This window comes from Microtus pennsylvanicus, chromosome 12, assembly GCF_037038515.1.
Source record: "Microtus pennsylvanicus isolate mMicPen1 chromosome 12, mMicPen1.hap1, whole genome shotgun sequence".
NCBI lineage: Eukaryota > Metazoa > Chordata > Mammalia > Rodentia > Cricetidae > Microtus > Microtus pennsylvanicus.
The window spans coordinates 36,606,344-36,621,234 of NC_134590.1; the positions used below are offsets into that span (position 1 = coordinate 36,606,344).

At 47.1% G+C, this 14,891-nt stretch overlaps 1 long non-coding RNA gene across 1 annotated transcript; it reads right to left on the reverse strand.

Moving 5' to 3' along the window:
- Window positions 1-529: 529 nt before the first annotated feature.
- LOC142832712 (uncharacterized) lies at window positions 530-8,671 on the reverse strand. The gene is made up of 3 exons (XR_012907258.1): window positions 8,562-8,671; window positions 5,606-5,723; window positions 530-1,132 (listed from the first exon to the last, which is right to left on the reverse strand). It is a non-coding gene; the product is annotated as an uncharacterized LOC142832712 (long non-coding RNA).
- Between the last annotated feature and the right edge of the window lie 6,220 nt (window positions 8,672-14,891).

Below are 14,891 nucleotides of genomic sequence, written 5' to 3' on the forward strand. Positions count from 1 at the left end.
TGTAATTATATTTAATCGATTATATTTAATTGGCTATGTATTTGCAAATAGTTTATTCATCCCATCCATGCTCTTCATTTCACGTTTAAGGTGTTCTTAGAGGGGTTTTGAATTTCAGTGAAGACAAATTTATCTTTCGTTAGTTTATTATGACCCTTTTTACCCTTATATTTAGATAAAAAAACATTCTAATTTTTGTTCTTCTTCATCCTTCCACTTCCCCCCATACTTTTCTCCTTTCTTCCTCCCTTCCTTCCTTACTTTTCCCTCTTCCTCTCTTCCCCCTCTGCTTCCTCTCCCCAACCTTTCCCCCCTTCTCTCTTTGGAGAAAGCCCTCGAGAGTGGTCTCTAAAGGCAACCGTGGTCTCTAAAGGCCAGTTTCTCTGAGGTTTCCGCACCCACCGGTAGCTTCTCAGGACTCAATCAGAAGCACTCTGAAGAAAGAAGAGCAAAGCTGCTGATAAGATCACCAGCAGATACAAAAGACAAGTGTGTGGTTCAGGGGGTCATTAAAGCCACACACTTCCTATTCTCGCTTCAAAAGCAAGAGGAACACAGGCCTGAGTCTCACGGTCTCTATCTGGAAATGGAGTGGAGCAGAAGGAGAATCACTGACTGTCCCCGAGGGGGTCTCCCACAGCTTCTAGCACAGCAATCCACTGTAGGCAGTCCTTGAAACAGTGGCCAGTGGGGTGCATGTTTCAGGAGAGAGGGTTTGCAGTGCCTCCTATTTCCTGGGTCAAATAAGACCAGAGTCACTTCAGACATGTTCTATGACCTGTAAGGATCCTGGGATCTAAGGCTGATCTCTACTTTTCATATTTCATATGCATTAAGAGTCAGTTTAAAAAAGTGTGACATGTCTAAACAAAATTACCTGAAATCAGCGATGAACTGGCTGAGAGAACAAATAGCAAAAATTTAAAAGAAAATTTCCTTAGGTTGTCATTTAGAAAGAAAAATTTGAGACTTTTTTTGTATTTCGTATATCAATCTTGTTTGGGAATTATAATAGTCCTCTCTCTAACCCAGCCTTGGCTCAGACATGGGCTTGGTAGAAACAATAAAGTCATGAACTGAAAACTTGAAAATTCTTTTTTCATTCCCACACAGATGAATCCATCTTAGAACCCTGGGGGAAACAAATCAAAACACCAGAGTGAACAACAGCAACAGCTCCTGGAGCAAGTACATCCCCTCCAAGCAAGCACATCTCCTCCATCCTCTCTGAGCAAGTGCATCCCCTCTGAGTAAGCATCCTCTGCCTTTACTTGGCTGCTCTAAGATGCAAGAGGGAAGGGTTGGTCACAGCCAATGAGTGTCCTGACAGTCACTGGTGAAACATACTTGCTTCCTGCTCTCTGGGAAACCCTTAGACCCCACGGAAGTGACACCACAACTGTGGGCTCACACGTCTTCTTCTGAAAGTCCAGAACAAAGAAACCTCTGGCCAGGAAACAGCTCGTGTGGGATGCCGCCCTGCACTGTAAAAACCCTGCAATGGATAGGACTTGAAATATTTTGTGGGGAAGGACATGAGCCAGGCCTGCCTGGAACTCCTATTGTTCTCAGCCTGCAGTTAGGCCCTTGTTCAAAGGGTCATAATGGCTCACAGGGAAATGGCTTCTCCCTCTAACTAATCCTTCCATTTCCTGAGGGCATGGAAACCCCACGGTACAGCACAGTGCAACACTATATAGGAATGTGAGAAATGATCGCTGATTAATACCCTATGATATAAACTTTCAGAGGCTTAAAAATAGACAACTCTTACAATACTACAAAAGATTTGGACCCATTCCACCATGAGGTGTGTGTTTGAGACAGTGTCTTTCTGTGCAGCCCAGACTAGGGTGAAACTTGCGACCACCTCTCTCCGCCTCCCAACTGCTGGGGTTATAGGAGTGTCCCACTATGCCCAGCCATTAAGGAGGGTGGGTTGGGGTTTTATTTTTTTTTAAACAGAATTGTTGAAAATGAAAATGCACTTTCCATGGATTTCTCATATTATTTCTGTGTAACTTTCCATTCCCTTTCAGCCCTAAAAAAAACTAAGCAAAAATTTCTTGGTGTTTTATGACTTCCATTTATTCTTAAGACTGTCTGAGAAAGCATTATTCAACCCAATGCACTCAGTCTCAAGGCATAATTAACTAGAGAGAAAAGTTTTAAAATGTAGAAAAATCTGAAGAGACATTTTTTTTCACCAAGAGGCACAAAACCCACAAATGAGTGCATGCAAAACTCAAGGGCACTAGTTAGGAGAGATGCTAAGGAAAACCACAGGGAGATGCTATTCAAGGGGAAAATCAAAGGACAGACAACACCAAGTGTTGGTGAGGCAGACAGCCAGAGGAACTGTCACACAGAGTAAGTAAGAATGCAAAGGAGTGAGGTCATTTAGGACAACTGTTGGGCGGACTCTACTATAGATGTGCTGTTGGACCTAGGAAGCTCAGTCTGCGCTTTCCCTCCAGAGAAAACAAAGTATACACATGCAAAGATTACAGACACTTCTTTCTACTAACAACAACAAAATACCCCTTAACTGATATATAAACAAATTGTGATATACCCATACAATGACAAATATATTTATCAATAAAAAGAAACAGTCTTCTGAAAGGGCTGACATGAGATAGGGCCAGAAAATCCATAGCTGCCATAGCTGCAAGGGAAGCAGGGAGGGCGAAGCATGAGGAACATAAAGGTGTGAAAGTATTCTCTGTCCAGATTGTGATGGTCTCTTGAACTTATACACCTGTCAAAATAGATTCACAAAAATAAGCAAAAGAGACTAGTGGTCTGGGCTAGGATTCAAACCTTGTCTCTTACATGGGGAGGACCTGAATGAGTTGCTTGAATATTGTCCCCAGAATGGCTGTGATCTCTGCTTCCTCCATGCCGTTTGCTATAGCACTGCAGTGGAAGCTGTCTCTGGAACCCAGGCGCTGTCTCTGTCCCTGAACTGCTGTGTAGCCACTAGAAAGTAGTCCCCATTCAGTCCTGTTCTCTCTTCTGTAAAATATCTGTCCTAGTCTAACCAGGCAGAAAGAAACAGGAGCAAATGAGATGAAAAAGCCTCAAGGAGGTGCCGTTTGGTTCTTAAAGGGCGTAAAACCTGAGTACAGAGGAGAAAAGAGCACAGTGCTGAGAGCAGGGAAGGAATCTTCCTGCTGTGTCATCTCCATGTCAGCCCAAACATGCAGATGCATACACACACACAGCCAGATGGATACACACAAACAACATAGAAACACACAGAGACAGACACACACAAACACAACATAGAAACACACACAGAGACAGACAGATAGATACACACAAACACAACATAGAAACATACAGACAGACACACAAACACAACATAGAAACACACACAGAGACAGACAGACAGATACACACAAACACAACATAGAAACACACAGACAAACAGACAGACACACGAACACAACATAGAAATACACACACACACACACACACACACACACACACACACACACTACTGCCCAAGATCACTGGTCTCTCTGTTCTTGGCTCTGTTCATTATGTGTTTATTTTAAATAGCTCTGAGGAAGAGGAGTTGGGGGTCCAACTTCTTACCAGAGTTTAGTGATTAGAAAGGAGCCAAGATTAACAAGTGGGAGAAATCAACTCTCTCTATTTCTCTCTTTCTCTCTCCGCCCCCCACTACCTCTAATGCCTCAGGCTTTTCCTGCCATAGCTGCCTTTATGTTGAGTGAGAAACTCTGAAGATAATATCTACAGAGACCTCAAAGAGCAAGTCATTGTGAGAAAATCTCTGATGGTAGAGATTGTGGTATCTTTTGACAATACCTGCACTGAGAGACTGGGACAGAGGCATGCAATCCAGGTGGACAGCAGAGTGGAGAATGCTAAGAAAGCCACCACCACGCCGCTCAGTCCCTCAGATCCCTCATCCAAAAAAACAGCGTCTGCCTTGCCTCCCTGCGGCAGGGCTAAGGGCAAGACATGAGACGCAAGAGTACAAAATTGTTTTTCCGCAAATGCAGGAGGATGATAGACACCTAAGCAAGCTTGTACTGCCTGACAGACACCTGAGTGACAGCTGGTGCCAGAGGACAGCACTTGCCAGCTTTGTTATAATTCCTCAGAAGCTAAGGGATGATGGGGACAGGCTTCAGGGGCAAAGACATCATTACAAACATCACACTGGTTGAACGCTGTGTTCTGACCAGAAAGCCTCCTCGCTCTCCTCTAATGGAATGCCTGTCCCACTTAACGTGATGTGTCTGGTATGGGGCCTCTAATTAAAGACTTGTGAGAAAGATAAAAAGTTATTATGTCTCACCTTAGGAAGCACTTGCCTTACTTAGGGCTTTCAGAGAATGGCCCTAGGGAACATCTGTCTTCTCAGACTTGGCAGATGCACCAGCCTTCTAGACTCTTCTGCACAGCATAACCAAGATACAGATGTTCCTAGGCTCTAAGCGCCCCTGTCAGCAGCACTCTTGGGTGCGCACAGACCTTAATCCAGGGCCCTAAAAAGGACTAAGAGAGGAGGATCAAGAGCCATCAATCTCTAGTCCCTGTGGAAAGAGCAGGCAGGCCACTCCTGCAGCAGGTGACTCAAGACACTGAGCAGGGCGTGGGAAAGACAGAGGGAAAGGAAGCAAAGGGGGACGAAGTAGCAGGGAGAGGAGGAAACCTCACCACCATGTCTGACTTGTCCACAGATGAGTGGAGACTAGAACAGACTTGGACAGCAGGCTGGGAAAGGGAGGAGGGGTAGGACTGGGGAGAAGATGCAGGAAGGTATTGAGGGAGTTCCAGGGAGAAATGAGAAAGATCTGAGCCAGGATCAGCAGGGGACTGAGAACTGGTTGGGTTTTCATTCGCCTTAAAGACCACTCCAAGCTCCATCCCTATGGGGTCTCAATATCTGGTCACACGTGGAAGGGAGTTTGTACTTCCTGTCATGCCAACTATATCCCAGGCCGTGGTTTCTCTGAAATTAGGACTCTGAGGAGCAGGGCGGCCTAGATCCACGAATGCACAGTGCGCTAGAACTCAGTCGCTCTGATGCTATTCACAAATTACACCAAAGAAACTGTAGAGGGATATTCTGGCATCTGCTTGTAATCCAGCACTTTGCAGGTTCATCTTGAGTTTGAGGCTAACCCAGCATATATAACAAAAACCCTACCTCACAACAAAAACCATGTCTCAAATAAATAAACAACCACAAGGTGTTTTAGGAGTGTGTCCAGGGTGGAGCATCCCTTTGGAGCCTTGCTTTTGAGGCTATATGGACAATGCACGCGTTACTCATAAAATACTCTTTGGCTGGGCATTCAGAAATGTGTCATGTTGTGGCTATGATATTGACACTGTGGGAGGCCTCTGGCTGGATAGCCTATGACACTGACTTTGATGGTTCCTTTGAGTCCTTAAGATCAACTATTAGGTACTCCCCAGCTCCATTTCCCCACATCCTGGATTGACTTGGCTATTGTTTTTATTCAAGTAAAAAATAGTTCTTAAGCAAAGCAAATTCCCTTTCTCTTTGAGATCCAGTAATCCATCACGTTCTGTTGGTCACCTGTGTCGCCATAGCACGAACCTCCTTTGTGTTTCCAGGGCATTTCTCTTGGTCATCTGCCCACCTCTCTCTGAATACCTCTGTGTCTCCGTCTTGTTCCCAACTATTGGTTCAGCACAGTGTCTGAGCTTACGATGTTCTGCAGGAGAGATGAGAAAAGACTAGGGATTAGAACAGGTGGTTCCCATGCTATGGAGGATTGTAAAACCAGTGTCGAGATTTAGGGAGTATGGATAAAGAAAAAAAAAAGCAAGGAACAGACACAGTAGCACAATGCCTATAATACCCGCACTTGAGAGATGAAGGCAGGAGGATTAGGGGTTCAAGGCCAGTCTTGGCTAAAGAGAGCACTGGTATTGTTTCTCCATTGGCTTAGTGGCTACACCTGAATTTACCTATCTGATTTTTAACTCCTTTAACTACCGTGGCCTGGTGAGATTTCCGGCCCTACTGGCACCAGCTCTGTTGCTGCCTCCAAATGTAGTTTTTAACTAAGTCTCTATCATTCTATCTACCAAAAAAGACTTGGGAATCAGATGTTGGGCTGAAAAGCAACCAGCTGACCGTCCTTTTGGCCAGAGAGTCAGCCAGAGAAGCATCTCTCCGTTCTTCCCAAACCAAAAAGACCTCAAATTTCTAAGTCCCCCCTCCTCTTTCCTATGTCTCTCTCTATTCTTCTTCCTGGGTCCTTCATACTCTATGGCTAGTTCTATCTCCTAGTTGCTGGCTCTGCCTCATGATTCAAAGATTTTTTTAAACACAGTCTGGGGGCTTCACAGTGCCATCAAATATCCTGCAACACTCCAGTCTGTCCTGGATTACATGACACCATATTTTTTTTTAAAAAAAAAAAGAAAAATGAAAGAATGGAAAGAGATGAGAGGAAGAAAAGAACAAAAGGAAATAAAGAGAGGAAGGGAAGACAGAAAGAAACAAAATGGCACCATTTCTAACATTAACATCTCTGGTTGTCTTTAATGATTTCATGGTGATCTTTCTTGTTTACTTTGGTGTACGTTTGTGCGTGTGTGTCTTTGTGCATGCATGTTTGTGCGTATGTGTGTGTGTACCTGTGTGTAACTAAAGTGAGATGGAAGAGTTGCACAGCCCCCTTTTAAACCACACATTTAAAGCATTTCAGCGCTATTAAAGTCTTTCTAACATTTAGTTTTTAACATTCAGCACTGTTTTTTTGTTTTGTTTTTTAACAACTTTCTTGCAATGAGCATGTGGGCCATTTCTATCTTGGGACCCTTACAACACATACAACAGATTTCTCAAGGAGCATATTTTCCTTCCTTCCTTCCTTCCTTCCCTCCCTTCCTTCCTTCCTTCCTTCCTTCCTTCCTTCCTTCCTTCCTTCCTTCCTTCCTTTATTTTTCTTTCTTTCATTTTTATTTTTTATTTTTAAGACACTATTTCTCTGTGCAGCCTTGGTTGTCCTAGAACTCTGAAGACCAGTCTGGCCTTCAGCTCATCCAGATCTGCCTGCCTCTGTCTCCCCAGTACTGGATTAAAAGGCATGAACCACCACCAACTGGCTAAAAGAGCCTCTTTCCAGCTCAGAGATTCTCCCTGTAGCTTAATGTCTTTGAAGTCAATCCTAGGTCAAAGAGAATGCTAAAGTGAGGGAGAACCAGGTACAGGGGCTCCCTTCAGTCAGCCCAGAGTTTGGGAGCTTGAGACAGGGGAATCACTGGGAGTTCCAAGCCAGCCTAGGCCACACAACAAACTCTGCCTCAACCAATAAACAGAAAGTGAAACGGCTATTCTAGTTTTATTTTAGGAAGTATAAGCATTTACCTTGGGTTTGCTGAGAGATTTTCAATAGGACAGGCTGCTCTACCCATTTAATCCTTTGTGTCCTTGGTTTTCACTAAAGAATGACCTCAGTCAAGGTGGCCAGGCAGACAGGTGCATGGAATGAATCACCCAGCACAGACTTTATTTTCCTGTCAAAATCCCCAGTAGCTTTGTACTTCCTGTGCCCGGTCCCCTCTGTCTCGGCCATGGATGCTCAGACCTTGCCCTTCCTGTTTTCTGCCTCCCGAAAGATGTGTGTGCTTTTGAGTCACACTGCTCTCCACACGGCCAGCTCTCTTCTGTCAGAGGTTGTCTTTTAAGTTCAGGGGCATTTTCCATGGACAAGTCTCTCATCGGTCTCCCTCTCCCAGAGGTTGTAACTCCTTGTCATCTGATCGTCCTGGCCAAGCTCCGAAAGATGATCGCATCGCAGAGATCATTAATAAAGATGAAATGTGTAACATCGAAGTGAGCTCCCAGCCCTACCCAGCGCTCCACCCTGTGTCCGTGTCATCCCTACACTTCTGTGCTTTCTAATTTCAGCCCACGTGACCAACGCCGACTTCACAAGCTGGACTCTGCACCCTGAGTCCTCTGCAGGGTCTGCATCGCTGACCACACTGCCAGCCGGTTTGATTTCTTTCTGCCTAGAAGTGACCTGTAGGACTTGCTGCAACAGAATTCCATGGGATTCTGGTTTCTTTTTGGGTTAGCACAGCAGGAAGCCTTGAGCTAGGAAGGAGGTCAGGGAGAGATCTCTCAGGGCCCTCTGTAAAAGTTGCAGGATAGCCGTTGCCTCTTTACACAGTGGTCCCCCCATCCCAATGGCCTCTACCCTTTATAGCCCTGGGGCTGGTAACAGTCTTTGGAAATCATTCAGTCTTGCTCCCTCCCTCCGTCTGGTGGCTTCACTATGCTCTGGCCATTCTTAACAGACATCCTTTAAACCTCCTAAGCGGAGCCAGCATGAACACGCCAGCTGCTCTTTACTAGGGTTCTGACGAATATGCCACAGAGTGTGACCAGCCCCGGGCTAATGCCACTGCAGGGCTGGGCTAGCCACCACACCTGCCACCTCTGCTCCCAGACATTCAGCAGTTCTGCCAAAACCCTCTGGGGCCCCAGCCCCCCTCCTCTCAAATCCATAAATGTTCAGCGATTTTGGAGTTCTTACATTTGTTAATATAAAAGGGCTTTGAAATTCTCCTGGCAAGAACTGCTTTCGATGTTCCAGCGTTTTCCATGTATTCATTTAACAAATATTTGTTGAGCTCCTCCCATGTGCCAGACATTGAGCTAGACAGCAAGCACACATCCGTGGGCAAAGCAGACTCAATCGGGGCTGTGGGAGGCAGCAGGAAGTGTTGACCAAGGAGCTGGAATATTCTACAGGATGATTGATGGCCGGCCTCCTGCAACACAGGGTCGGGGGGGTGTTTCTAATGGAGAATGTTCCGGTTCTCCAACATATCACGATGTCCTAAGAGAATGTCAGAACAAGATTATATAAAAGTAATACTGCCCCCCCCCGAAAGGGAAGCTTAGGAAGTGGGGATAATCAGCTTCCTTTTCATCAGCTTCGCGTGTTAAGGGGTCTACCAGCTGTGGCAGGGCTGAAAGAGTTGCTGCCTCATGTCATCTGCCCTCGCCTGTCATCTTTCTGTGCCTGCCTGCTCTCACTTCATCTGCCCTACCTGCTAGACAAGATGTGTGTCCCAAGACACCTGCCGCAGCCTTTGCTCCCCTTTCTGCATTCTGGCATGGTCTCCCTCCCACCCGTTTCTGGATGCCGAGCTGCAGACGCAGCTGTCTCCAAGGGTGTGCCTACTGTACCTGCAACGGGGTGCTCTCCTCTTGCCCATTCCCTGAACTCAAGGTTCCTTTTCAACCAGTCCCTTATTACCTTTTCTTCAGAAGCCACGGAAAGTCGCTCCCCTGCCCCCTGCCCCCTGCCCTCTGCTCTCTGTTTTTCCCTTGCCCTCTGCCCCCTGCCCTCTGCCCCCTGCCCTTTGCCCTCTGCCCTGTGCTGCAGCGCCTCTCCTTTCCTACCTTGACAAATTTGCCCCTCGGTCTTCCTAACCAGCTCTAGAGCATTTCTTATTTTGAAAATAGACGTTTAGGCTGGGACGATGGCTCAGTGAGTAGGAGCATTGGCTGTGAAAGGAAGAGGGCTGGAGTTCAAATCCCTAGCATAAAAAGTAGGCGTGGCCATGTGAGCCTATAACCCCAGTGTTAGGAATCAGAGACAGGCAGATTCCAGGAGCTTCCTACTTAGCTAGACTAGTCAAAATAGTTCAGTTCAGTGAGAGACCTGTCTTAAAAATGAGAGAGAGAGAGAGAGAGAGAGAGAGAGAGAGAGAGAGAGAGAGAGAGAGGAAAAAAGGGGGGGAGGCTCACCCAGCAACTGATGGAAACAGATGCAGACCCCAGAGTTGGGGAAATCCTGCAGAAGGGGAGGAAGGATTGTAGGAGCCAGAGGGTTCAAAGACACCGGAAGAACGTGGCCCACAGACTCAACTAACCTGGGCTCCTAGGGCTCATAGACACAGAACTGACAAGCAGGGAACCTGCATGGGATCAGCCTAGGCTCTCTGCATGTGTGTGACAGTTGTGTAGCTTGGTCTCCTTGTGGGACTCCTAACAGTGGGAGCAGGGGGCTGTCTCCGACTATGTTACCTGCTTCTGGGACCCTTTCCTCCTCATTCAGCCTTAATAGGAAAGGAGGTGCCTAGTCTTACTGAAACTTGATATACCATGGCTGGATGATATCCATGGGAGTCCTGTTGCTGGAAGTTCCACCGTCACTATATTATATCTAACTTATTTTCTTTTTAAAAAATTTGTGTGTGTGTGTGTGTGTGTGTGTGTGTGTGTGTGTGTGTGTGTGTGTGTGTGTGATGGTGGAACTTCCAGCAACAGTGTTTTCTCCATGTCAGGCAGGTGCTGTAGTGAGAAGGTTGTACGTGTGTGAGTTGCTTCCCATTACCGCAGCACACTGCCTGAGAAAAATCTCAGATTGGTTTACAGTTTTGAAGGTTTCAATCCGTAGTCAGTGGACCACTGCTTTGGGGTCCGTGGTAAGGCAGCAAACAGTACTCGGAGCAGTGGGGAAGGAAACCCTGACCTCATGACTGGGAACAAAAGCGAAGAAGAAAACTGTGTCCCACCCTCCCCCTCAAGGGCAGCCCCCATGACCTAGAACCTCTCATGAGACCTCACTTCTTAAAGGCTACACCCCAGTCCAGGAGGATTAAAGCCGTTCACACAGGCATTCTGGGAGCCCATTCCAGATGGAAACAGCGCAGCTAAAGTCCATGCTACCATTATGCCAAGTTTCCAGCTGACGAAACTGAGAGAGATGCTGTGCTTCGCCATGGTCAGAGCCTAGAGCCGACTCCATCCCAGATTCCAGCTTTTCTGCACTGTGAGTGTCGCTCGTTCTAGCGTCCCTTGAAGGAGGGGCGCCGGCAGTGGAAATCCCCCACCAGCTGCCCACCTTGGAAGGTTAACGTCTCACACAAGGGGCATCCTCAGTAGGCAAAACCATCCTCCATTTTGGTGGCAGAATACCTTCTGGGTTATTCTCCTTCTTCTGCTGGTCCTGTACTGGGTGTGGCAGGGGGTGGGGAGCTACCAAGCCACCTCTTCTCTCTTCACCCACAGCTCCTCCTCTCTGGCTAGTGAGATGACTCCCCTGTCAGCTCCGCCCCAGGAACAGCAGGAAATATGTACACACGTGTGATCAGGATTCTATCTGACCGAGCCAACCTCCTTATAGCCTGTGTTTCTAAAAGGAAAAACTTCATAGAGAGCAGATGCAGACAGGAAGTTGTATACCTACTAAAATAGGCCACGAGTGATGAATTATTCATTCAACAAAACATGTATAGATCACTATTAGTGTGTCAGATAAGGAACAAGGCATAGGGAAGTTTTTTTGAGGAAGAAAGAACATCCCACGTGTCCCTGGGGTAGACTGTATGATCACCTAGCAAATATCTATCACCCCTTCTCACCCTGTTTTCCTGCCCCACTGACATGGGATGTGACTACATAGATTGTGTTGGTGATCTGTGATGGCTTATCTCAGTCATTAACTTGATGAGATCCACAGTCAGGGGGAAGATGGCCTTCTAGAGGATCCCATGGGGGTTATCTTGATTAGGGTTAGTGGAGGTGGGAAGACACGCCTCCTGTTGGTGATGCTATTCCCTGGGCTGAAATCCTGGGCTATAAGAAAAGGAGAAAGTGAGCTGATAACAATCATCACTAGCTGCTTCCTGATTGTGTATGTGATGTGATATATATATAAAATTCCAGTTATGAAGTAGCAACAAAAATAATTTTATGGTTGGGTATCACTACAACCTGAGAAATGTATTAAAGGGTCACAGCATTAGGAAGGTTGAGAACCACTGCTCTAAGCCAAGACCAAGTCAGGAAGACTACGTACGACCCCTAGTCCCCCAACTCTGATACCATCTGGTACACTGAGGAAGGCCAATTGTCACCATTCCCTCAGTCTAACTAATAGATTGTGTCCTCCCATCCAGCAAACTCTGGGAATCGCAAAGTGACTAGGGCAGCTTCAGGTCACATCAACTCACTGGACTGCCATCTCCTGGACAAGTTTGAGTATCAAGATGTCCTGGTCCTGGGAGGCAGCTCTGGGGCTGAGCACTTCCCAAGCGTGCAGAAGCCCTGGGTATCAGCACAAACATTGGGAGTCTGAGGGGACAACAAAGGTAAACCCTGTAAGAGAGCAGCCAGTGTTAGCCAGAGGAGGCCAGGTCCAGCAGGGGTGGGGCGTGCAGAGAACACAAAGCGGAAGGCAAACTGCAGAGGCTGAACCGGAAGGAGTAAGAAATATGGAGATTCATAAGACAGGTTGGACAAGAACCCCATGTGGACAACTTTTGATGTCAGGTTGCTGTATCCAACTGCAGAATGATTGAAACATTATTTTACAGCCATGCCCTTGACCTGCTTCAAAGTCACGTTCATGAACCCCTTCATGTCCCTGTCCACAAATGCGTCCATACCCGCGTCGTGAACTCTTGCCCATCTATACCCATGAACTGTATCATCCACAAGCACATACTCTATCCATCCATATTCACAAATTATTGTTCTTTCTGTGTTCCAAACCTGCATCCATGCATGCCAACTCCACCCCATGAATGTTCATGGACTCTATACCACCCGTGTTCACGTGCTTTCTAACCCACCGTGCCCATGAACCCTGTCCCATCCAAGTCCACCATCCCTTCACTGGGCCCAAAGTCTGAAGTTGTCTGAGAATTTAAGTCATAAAAGCATTAACCCCTGTAGAAACACAAAATAAAAGCTACCAGTGGGAAATGTATATGACAAGATGGTTGCCATGATGGCAAGCAAGAAAGAGCACTCTACGCAGCCTGAGAACAGCAAGGAAGAACTGCTCAGGTGCTCCACAACTGCCATCTCTCCACGCTGGAGACGAGCTGGAGATGAGTTGCTCCTCCCAGGCCTGGCTGCAGGAGGAGGAAAGACAGCACAAAGGCAGATCCCTGCTCTCCCCTCAGAGCCTGGCAAGGGGTCTTGCCTCCAGGAAGGAGCTCCCAGAGCTGCTTAGGGAAGCCAGGGCCCTGCTCGCCACACCCTCCAACTCCCCCTAGCTCTTAGCCAGGCAGCACCTGGCCTCTGGCTTCACCTGCCCCACCCAGTTACACCCATGTTTCCAACAGCATTATCAGCAATAACAAAACAAAAGGAAGAAATTCAAGTCCCGCCAGGTTCCAGCTGAGTTCCTGCAGAGCTGCCTGGTGCCTTGGGCCCTCTGCTGCTTCCCAAACCCCGGGTGAAGGGCCGGAGCCTATCTGACTTCTCACCGGGCCACAAGGGTGCTGTGTCCTCTCAGTATCTGTGCCCAGTGACCCCACCTGAATGGCACAACAGGTCCAAGAGTAGCTGCAGATTTTATCATCTGCAAATTGTAGTATCTTCTCTCAGTCCACTTGACATAGTATCTTGTTTCATTCTCCCCACAATTCGGTCTTATGGGGTAATTTACTAGCCTAGTTTATTAAAAGAGGAACTTGAAACTCAGACCAGAGTCATCTCTGGCTCACACAGTTAGAAGTAGAGGGATTAACTACCTGATTAGAGTAAGGCCTTTCTTGGAGGATGTGATTTAGATGCCATGAATAAACCTGATTTCCAAAGCAGGTAAAGACTTGAAAGTCCATCCAGATCCTACATTTTGGTTGGTGCCTATCAGGTGGGTTCATCCCAGGCTGGAATGTGGCAGGAATTATTTTACCGTCTCCCTACCTCTGTCTGATGTGCAGCTCTCGGTCTGAGTTACTCAGAATTACCCAGTCTCACTTTGTGATCCCTTCTCCAGGGTCACACACGCTAGACCCGGTGAGAGCTGGGGTAAGAGCCAGGGCAGGGCACGATAGAGCCAGGGCAGGGCGCGATAGAGCCACAGGGACCCAGAGAGCAGTAGACAGGCTGGTGCACACATCCATCCAGATTCCAGTGTAATGAAGAGAGACAAGAGCCGTTTCTGGACAGACTCTCAGAGAGCTCTGGCTGGAGGCTGCTGGGAATTCAGGAATAAACACATCACGTGAGCATCAAAATATCGCTTATCCAAGGACATTTTTTTTTTCCTAATTCTCTGGGGAATGCAGCCACAACTCTTTCAGATTTTTCTAAAAAAGAAAATCATCCATCAGCCACCACTGAACATAGGCCACCATCTACTGGTTCCTTTAGCCCATCAGACAGATACAGCACAAAGTGTGTCTAAAACAAGCTGTTTTATTGACACGCTGACCTCGGGTCAGAATCCAGAGATAAAGTGTGACTCCAGGCTCCTGCCTTGGGGCTTCAGGAACAGCGAGCGAGCCGGGACCCGCCCTGCTCACACCAACTGGCCATTCTCGTTCATCAAGATAAACTTATTTTCGTTTGCAACCACACCCAGTGCTCCACCCGAAGAAGCGTCCAGGCTGGTTTGACCCTTGGACAGGGGCTCCTGCCCAGAGCTGCGTGGAACTCTTGTCTGCAGCCCGGCCAAGAGCAAAACTTCCAGGGAAAGCCATGTGGGTCCCTAGAAGCCACAGTAGAAGAGAGAGGCCTCCGGCCTGGAAGCTTTCTCCTCTACCTGCGGAAGATCAGTCCACAGCCAAGTGAAGCTTTAGCCCCCAGCATCTCTCACCCACAGAGAGGAAGACAAACTCAGCTGAAATGCGAGGTTCCAAAAGGCTTGGGGACGCGTGGAGGAGCAGGTTGCTAACTGTTCCTTTTCCTTTTTTAGACTCTCTTTGCACTCAGGCTCTAAGGAAATCAGCCCTAGTAGATCAAAAGCTGTTTTCTCAGACATGCCTGCTGTTCCTTAACATCAGATGGGAGGTTTAAGTGGTGAAGTGATTAGCCAGGGAAGAGCTGTATGCCTTATATATAATATATAATTATATATTATATCATATATAATATATAATCAGGACCCTGACCC